Source organism: Bradysia coprophila (assembly GCF_014529535.1).
Source record: "Bradysia coprophila strain Holo2 chromosome X unlocalized genomic scaffold, BU_Bcop_v1 contig_38, whole genome shotgun sequence".
Classification (NCBI taxonomy): domain Eukaryota; kingdom Metazoa; phylum Arthropoda; class Insecta; order Diptera; family Sciaridae; genus Bradysia; species Bradysia coprophila.
In genome coordinates this window covers 1,287,033-1,293,788 of record NW_023503327.1, presented here as the reverse complement: position 1 = coordinate 1,293,788, position 6,756 = coordinate 1,287,033, and the positions used below count along the sequence as shown (strand labels likewise).

General features: G+C 33.2%; 1 protein-coding gene and 1 long non-coding RNA gene across 7 annotated transcripts in view; one reads left to right on the top strand and one right to left on the bottom strand.

The window, feature by feature from the left end:
• Positions 1-206: 206 nt before the first annotated feature.
• The window catches only part of LOC119069643 (nucleolin), a 32,527-nt gene continuing 25,977 nt past the window's right edge, over positions 207-6,756 (top strand). For 4 of the 6 annotated variants that reach the window (XM_037173761.1, XM_037173763.1, XM_037173759.1 and 1 more), the window contains exon 1: positions 207-331. The gene's annotated coding sequence lies outside the window, so the exon portion shown is untranslated. Of the gene's footprint in view, positions 332-827; positions 997-6,756 lie in introns of those variants that run through there. The other 2 variants (XM_037173764.1, XM_037173760.1) reach the window with 2 other exon arrangements.
• On the bottom strand, positions 1,686-2,432 carry LOC119069653. The gene is made up of 2 exons (XR_005086368.1): positions 1,882-2,432; positions 1,686-1,780 (listed from the first exon to the last, which is right to left on the bottom strand). It is a non-coding gene; the product is annotated as an uncharacterized LOC119069653 (long non-coding RNA).

The following is a 6,756-nucleotide window of genomic DNA, read 5'->3' as shown; positions in this document are numbered from 1 at the left end:
CATCTCATACCCATTTTGTTTTCGTAGGTTTTCAGTTTCAATAAAATTTGAAATCGACACAAGCGCGCCAATATTCGTATATTCGTATATAGATATATGGCTGTGTATATGAATGAGAATGATAAATATGTATAAAATGAAACATATAAGTAAAACTGAAAAAAACCCCCACCCGGCTTTCAGAAAATCCACGACGGTGAAATATTTCCTCCCATTTGATGCACGGCTCAAAATAATAATCATTAAGAGGTTTATTCGTTGCTTAACAATTTACATTAGCATTTCAAATCGAAGTGTTGCCGAGATTACAGCCTGCAACTAGTTTATATAGGTACATTGGAAAGAAAAGTTTACTGAATTTTATTTTATTTTTATTTTTTCTTCTTGTTTAAACAATTTTTGTTTGTCTCTCTACATGTTTTTCAATATTTAAAGAAAAAAAACAATTTTCGTTTCTTAGTTTACGTAAAAATTTGTTTTGTTATTTGGGTTTTATTAATCATTTGTTTATGCACTCGATCGGTGGTGTTTGCACGGCGATGACACTTCTGAACGCTCAACAGTTTTCCAAATTATCGTGAACATTGTCAAGTTAGTTTTTCTTGTATGCACTCACTGGTGTAGCATTTGACAAAGAGATAAAATTCAAATTGATTAAGTTACAATTGCTAAAATCGAATAATTAAAGTAAATTAAAAGTGATGCGATTGTAGCGTGTGAAGTGTCATACATACGCGGTTTGACGAGAAAATTAAATCTCCCGAAAGAGAGAGAGACACGCTAAGTATATTATACATATCCTTCAATCCAAATAAATAGTTTTGTGTGTTTGCTCAAATTGTTATTATTGTTAAACGAACGGAGTTGTAACCGCGTGAATTGTTTTGTTGGTTTTTTTTTTTATTTTCTTGTTGTTCTTCGGTTGTTTTGAACGGTTTTTCGTTGGAAGTGAAATTGTATATGTACATAGTTATATACGAAAAGTGCACTCTCGAGGTATATACCGACTAGTTGTTCAGGAAACGATTATTGTTTATTTGAACAAAAGCAAATATACGATAAAACGCTTTTGAGTTATAATACATTTTCTGTTGTTACAATATTATAAATAACTTGGAGTGAATAAAAAATTTAATAAAAATTTAAATTAAAATCTCGTGTCAGTCGCAAGGTGGCACCAAAGAACTCAGCCATAGTGCAGCGTATACAATTAACGTTAATAAACGAAACAACCATCTAACGGTTCGGGTTTATTCTCTCTATCAATTCTTGTTCTTCTAAATTCAAATTTATCGGTGGACGAACGCAGTAATAAATAAACAAAATAAAATTTAAAAAAAAATCGATGGAACGAAAGCTCTATTCGACTGCATTGTTGATAGTTACATTTGAAGAAAGAAAAAAACAAAAAACAAATCGGTTGCGTTGATTGTCCAATCAACATATAAATAGGTTTTTATTCAAATCAATTCGACTCACAACATTCCAACATATATGTAACTCTAAATCGTCAGCATGTTTTATCCGTCTTACCATTTATAGATGCAATCGGTGTGTACACACATTCTCATGTCTTACGCACGCAGTGTGTATAAACGAAAAAAAAAATTAACAATTTCTTATACACACAATCCCAACCATCATATCACCATCGGACTTTGGTGCTTTGGTGTTGATGCATGTAGATACGAACGGAATCAATCTCATAATGCAACCCGGACGACGCGCTTTTTCTTACATTTCAATAAAAGTGCCATTGAACGTTTCGGAGATTCTGTTTCTTGGATTTTCGAAAGAGAAGAGTGGTTGCTATTGAATTCAATTGTTTTTGTTCAAGTTTTCTGGTTGTTTTAATTGTTGTAGGTGTTGTTTTGAATTCACCTTTTCTTTCATTTCGGACGCATAATGAACACGAAATCTTAATTTGTATTCAAATGGTTTTTTTTCAATTATTATTATTATTGTTATGATGATGATAAAAATTTCACCGAATATTTCACTATATGTAATTGCGTCATGTCATATGACAAAAAATTCCACCCAATGTGTTAAAGAAAATATTTAAAATAAAAATTATTATTGCCGAAATTACACTCGCTCGCATGTAGATTTTACAATCATTTTTCGATATCTTTTTTTACATAAATTTATTTTCTTTTTGTTTAATTTTCATGTTACATAATTTCATTACAGTTTTACTCAGTGTGTCAGTGTGCGCGTTGTTGTTTTTTTTAATTTTAATTTTATTTTGCGTATTTTACACATTGTGTTCAACTGTGAGTGGTGGCTATGAGCAAGTTTCTTTGCAGTAAAAATTATAAATTTTCATGTAGATAAAAATGTTTGACGCCATGTCATGTCAAATAAACTTATTAATTATCATTTTCAACGAAAAACACACTTGCAAATAAGCATTTTTTTAAAACAAGGTTGACAGGTTTTTTTCAAGAGGTATTTTAAACTTTATGTGCCTCTACATTGTACACTCGTATACATACAGTTCGTACATTCGTCCTTTGCATTTTTTCATCTGCATATTAAGTCTTTTCATAGACACGAAGCCGGTTACACACAAAGCCCCCTGAAAAAAGTCTTACTGTTGTGTACATTTATAAATGCATTCGTTTACTCAATAATTTACTCGAAAAAATTCTTCATCGATGAACACCTAGAAGTGCCTTTTTAATCGAAAGATCTTATTTCTCTCCAATTCTTTCACTTCTCTCATTTCGCTGTACGTTTGTTATGAAGAGAGACAAGTAACTGAAATATGAGATTGATAACACGGCGGCACTTTTAGGTGTCCTTCGCTAAACTCTCTGTACCTAATGCATTTTGACGTCAGAATTCCGTCTGACATTATCGAGGCCTAAATTTTTTTTATCAATTTCATTTAACAGACGCATATAATCTAGTGTAACGCACATGCGAAGTTACCAAGAATTATTTATCTTCATTTCTACCGCCAATATTTGCCCGTTTTAATGGTTACTGACCCCTACCTCAGCAATTACTTCGATCGATTTTACATGTTTGAACTCGATTGTTGGACTAGATTTTCTGGAGTTGTTGACGAACGCGGAAAGCTTCTTCCTCTGGTCGAGGGGTATCGGCTTCAAATGAATCCCACAATATCCCGATATATAATGTCCAATAATCCCAAAAAGAAGAAGAAGTTCGATTTAGTTTCATCATAGCACTGCTCCTAGCATTGACACACTCGTGTGTTAGATGTCAAAACATCAAAATTTTGATACATGTGTGCGTGTATACACTTGCAGGTTATACACCGAGTGTATCATAATGAAAGAAAAACAGAGTATTCCAATACCATCATCGGCCTTCAAATATTTTCTATGCTAGAAGCAGTGCTATGGTTTCATGTCTGACTGAGTTCACCGTAATATAAATCCAATAGTCCACTGTACGCCGATTAGCAAGTATATAAGAATGCAATTGGTTCGGTTTAAGGTTTGACATCATTCGATAGCAGTATAGAAATCAGAGGGCTACAAAATGCAATATACCAGCAAACTTGTGTGAGATAAAAATGCGTTCACTTTTTCTGTAACAGTTTTTCTATTACAAAAATGCTAATGCAAATCTGAATGTGTTTACATTGAATTACTACTATCTGTGGATTATGTAATCTTAACCGGTATTTAGAGTCAATTTTTTTCTAAAATTTAATTGTAGACTCACGGCAACAACCGAATCAACGGAACCGCAAAAATGGAATTTTATTAGAAATTTTTTTTATTTAAATTTTTATTTCCTTTTATCATCTCAGACTATCATCATTTTCAAATTTTTTGATGTCGGATGTCGCATACATTACAATGAACTTGCTATACATTTACTTATAATCCACATAGCATCACAGAAAACAAAAGTCACACAAAAAAAAACGTATTTTGCGAAAATGATAGTGATCTTCATCAGTACGCTCATAGTTTTTATTATACCGTCCACCTGTAAAAATCGGCTTTCACCTATCCGGCAATATTATGTAACAATCTTCAGTGAATTCGATTTTTTTTTCATTTTCGCTTACTTCATATTTATCTTCTAACGATGACTCGTCTCGTATTATTGTTGTTTATGTTGATAGGTTGTTAGAGGTGTTTGTTTTTATCATTTTACGTAAAGTCCTCATATTCGCTAAAAAATGAACTCAACAAAACAAACCAAAATCTCGTATTATGCCGGATGGAAAATGTATTCATTTTTGAATGACCCTACGTCAGTTAATTCTCGGTAACGTTTTTTTTTTCTCTCACGCTTCTTTCTGGTATGAGAATATAACCAGACGTACTCTTAATCACATATTGAAGGCAATCAATTGACTTTATATTCATTCTGAACATTTTTTTTTCTTGCTGTTGAATTTATATTTATTGGATTCTATGCTGCTTTTATAGCCAATAATAATCAACTGGAATGGATGATGGCAAGAATAATTTTTTTTTAGATGTAAAATGAAGGTTCGGTCAAATAGTTTTCGACTTACCGCATCTCTCAATAATTAAGTCTGTAGAACACATTCAAAAGATGGTTTGTCTACGGTTGGCATTACGGAAGGACATATTAGTCATTTGTTACTGTCGGCTTCATCAGCTTCTGTTGTTTTTTTTTTTTTAATTTTCGATATTTTGTCGACTCAATAGCGCAGTGTGTAAGTCGTTAGCCTCACACTGAATTATTGTGCTGAAAGTTCGTAAGTTCGAAATCGCTGACACATTAATAAAAAAATTATTAATGCTATGTGATATACGAATCCAACGAGCGAATACATCAGACACCAATCGCCATCTATCAGCAAATGGTGGGAACAAAAAGCTCTTCAGTCAGCAGTCAGCAAGCGATTTAGTAAGGTGCTTGGCTACGTCGTAGAAGACATTCTCATAGAATTTCTGGTCGGTATTATCATGGGAAAAGCTCTTCAATCAGCAATCAAGCAAGCGATATAGTAAGGTGCTTGGCTATGTCGTTGAAGAGAATGTTCTCAAGGTCTGGGTTGCTGAAATACAGATGTCGCAGTGAACGATGCTACCATCATCAAAATGAGATCCAATCAATGGAATGGAAAAACTCACACACGTTCGGCTGGTTGTCTCTAACAGAGAGACAGTTGGTAACATTTGTCATCAATAGTAATAAATTAACATATAAGTTAAGATTGTACTATAGCATACCAATAAAGGTGTCAAAACATGGTTTCATGCCATGTTTTTAAAAAAAAAAAAAAAAAAAAAAATTTTCGATATAAATTTTGTTTGCGAAATTAAGTTGTGTGTTTAGGATGCATAAAATCATGACATCAACGAGCGTGTCTCGTCGGTTTTGTACTCGTATGAAAAGTAAATTGCTATTTCTTTCCATATATTACCTGGAAATTTTGCTTGTTGGATTGCTTTTATCGATTTTCGCAAAATATTTTAAGTAATTCACTTACTTGGAATGGCTTTTTGGTATTCCTTATAATCATATAAGCACCGAAAGTAACTAGGGACTCTAACATTTTCCTATATTTTCCGTGTTTTTCCCGAGCTTTTCTAAATTTTCAAAAAAAAATGTTTTTTGGTAAAATTAAGGAAAATGGAAAAATCAAAAGAAAATGTGGAAAATTCGAGGAAAATGTTGGAAAATTCAAGTAGATTGGGAAATCATTTTCCTAAAAAAATCCCTGAAAATAACAGAAAAACATAGCTAACGCCGACCCGTACGAAACACCTATTCGTATCAAAAGCCTTTAATGTGAAACTCTTCATTTCTCTTACTTCATTTTCTTCTCTGCTGAAAAACTATTCTCCCTTTAAAATCACTTACATTATCCACTCTTTGCCTTGTTATCATATACAACTAAATTGCCGGAGGCAATATAGACAGCCCCGTACGAAGACAAATTTCATAAATTCCTATTTAAACAGCTATATACCGCTATATTTAACTATATTTCACTATAAATAAACATTTCACAGAGGAATATGCTATTATATAGCTCTATATGCCTGTATATAGCTCAATATAGCTGTATATAGGTATATATAGATGTCCATATATGGAATCCCTGAAACCTCTCACACTTAACACATTATTTCCATGTTAACAGAAACTCTCTAAGCATCATTTCTCCCACTTTATATCACTTTTAATAAAATCCAATATGGCCGCCGGCAGCCATTTTGTTAGGAGACCGGAAATAGTACCGACGCTTTACATTCGTTAATACCTTTCAAACAAAAAAAATTCATGAAATTCGGTCAAAATTTACTCGAGATATTGTCAAAATACACCACGTTCACTGTACTTCCGAGTAGCCAGATAAGAGCTCACTCCAAGAGACCTAGCTCACGCTCCGGAGAACATAATTTCATAAAAAAAAAATTCCCTGATTGGTACGGTCAATACCTATCTAATAAAGCTAAAACAGACGAAATATGTTCAAATGTGGCCGACCTACAAGCAAAAACTGCTTGCCGCCCTGTGCCTGTTCCACACCAAGGGGTCTAACTCACGAGTCGGTCATCCGATTTCCATAAACTTTTTTTTTGTCGATCGGTATTGTCAATACCTTTTATTTGACGTATCACTTACAAGTTTAACGTTTAAATGTCCGGAGATATCTTCGAAAAACCGTAAAGCACTTATTGGGCCACAGCTCGGGAGGGGTCGATCCAAAATCACTCATCTTCGAACTTAGCCTGTCTTTTGACATTACCAAACGGGAAAAAAAGAATTTTCAAAATCGGATGC